This window comes from Physeter macrocephalus, chromosome 3 (assembly GCF_002837175.3).
Source record: "Physeter macrocephalus isolate SW-GA chromosome 3, ASM283717v5, whole genome shotgun sequence".
Taxonomy (NCBI): domain Eukaryota; kingdom Metazoa; phylum Chordata; class Mammalia; order Artiodactyla; family Physeteridae; genus Physeter; species Physeter macrocephalus.
The window spans coordinates 1,558,734-1,560,888 of record NC_041216.1 but is presented as its reverse complement, the minus strand read 5'-3'; positions in this window follow the sequence as shown (position 1 = coordinate 1,560,888).

Here is a 2,155-nt window from a genome sequence, read left to right as displayed (position 1 = left end):
GTTTTATTTCCATTTCTGTAGGAGGTGGGTCAAAAAGGATCTTGCTGTGATTTATGTCAGACAGTGTTCTGCCTGTGTTTTCCTCTAAGAATTTTATAGTGTCTGTGGCTCGGAGGAGCCAAGAGACAGGGAAGAGGAGATTGGAGAGCTTGATAACCTCCTAGAGCAGATGCCTCTGAAGGAAGAGAGTGAGAAGTGTCTGTGGTCACCCTGGGGACACTGGAGTTGAAGATCCCAGAGCCTGAGCCATTCTGGGTGATGATAAGGTCTAGTTGTGGCCATGGAGTAAGCCACTGAACGAAAGTGGGGCAGTGGGGGTAGGGGATGGGGGGGGGCGGGAAGATGGTCGGTAGACTCTACTTGGTCAAGAGACCTGGAGGGCAAATTGCATACTGAGGGACCTGAGAGACTGCTCCTGAGTTCAAAGGGTTAAGCAATCACTCTTTGTGCTTATCTTAAAATCAATGAAACCCGAGCTGGTTCTTGAAAAATAGATAGGGGATGACAGCCATGGAAAGCAAGAAGGGCTTCTAGGTAACAGGCCCAGAAAGAAGAAAGGCATGGAAGGGTGAATGCATGGGGCATCTAGTTTATAGTTTAAGTTGGCTAGAGTTTAGGGTGCATGAAAGGGTGTGATAGGACTTGAGCTTTGAAAGTGTCCTAATTTGGGTACCCTCCAAAGCTGTTGTGAATCAAGGATTTAGGTGTAAGTACTGTATTTGAGAGGATGTCCCCAGGAATTCCCTGGCAGTCCAGTCGTTAGGATTCAGCACTTTCACTGCTGAGGGCCCAGGTTCAATCCCTGGTTGGGGAACTAAGATCCTGCAAGCTGCGAAGTGTGGCCACAGGAAAAAAAAAAAAAAAAAAAAAAAAAGAAGTGTCCTACGGAGGCATGAGGAAGCTGGAGTATTTGTCTATCAAATCTGATCAGTCCCATTATCCTGCTCAGATGGTTGAGCCTGTTCCCGCCGCCACAGAAAGCTTTGGGGCAAAGAGGTGTTGGTGCTTGACATAGGACACCACCAGTGTGTACAGGAACTCCTCACCAAATCTGTAGGCGATGTTCCAGATGCACTGAGGGGATACAGGTGGGGTACCAATAGCACCTGTTGTAGAAAGAAAAGCTGAAAAGACTTCGTGGGACCCCTGCAGTCCCTACTAGAGATTTGCTGTTTATTTGTTAGGAAATGGCAAGCCATGGGAGTTTTCTGAACTTAAGGGGCTGCTCCCCAAAGCTGCTGCCAGCCCCACAATGTGCTGCAGGGGAGAGGGAAGAGGAAGATGGACGAGAGGAGCTGGCCTGGTGAAAGGGTGTTGCAGAGTCTAAATGGACAGAATTTGGCAACTGATTGGATTGGAGTGGAGCAGGGGAAAGAGAGGAGGTTATCAAGACGATGCTCTGTCTCATAGGAATAGTAACACCTTCAGGACATGTCTTGTTCAGGAAGCATCAAAAGAGGAACATTGTACTGAACACACCAGAAATCTTTCCTGAGTTAGTCAGCTGAGTTTCACCTACATTTGGTGTCCTTAAAAAATTATGAAGTCCATTTTAAAGCACCTACTATGTGCCATGTGCTTTGTCTACATTATCACTTGTCTCTCACAGACATACTGGCAGGTAGGTACTATTATTACTCCATTTTATACATGGGGAAACAAAGACTTAGGGAGGCTGAAACATGGGCACACACGGCATCACACACAATAAGTGGAGATCAGATCTTTTAGACAAAGCTCTTTCTCTACACTCTATCTACCTGCACATGTCATAATGGCCTCAGGGAAATAAGTAAAATGCCAGCAACGGTCCTGGGTCAAGGCTCAGCCTTTAAGCTTCTAAAGGATGTTTGCTCATGAGTGTGCCAAGTTCTGGAGAGAACTTTGAGAGTCTGAGACAGACAGCATCCCCACTGGACAGATGAGAAGGCCAAGGTCCAGAGACATGACACAAAGCTTGTCCCTACCTCTTGACCCAGGCTGCATTCTCGGACCTTTCCCATCCTGGACGCACATGTCAGCAGGGAGGTCAGAGAGGAGAAGGAGAGCCAGTGGAGTCTGACCAAAGACCGTGACCAGGAGAAGGAGAGGAGGGGGTGTTGGAAGCTCATCTGGGTCCAGGCATTCAAATACTATTATCAGGAGCCTTTCTCTC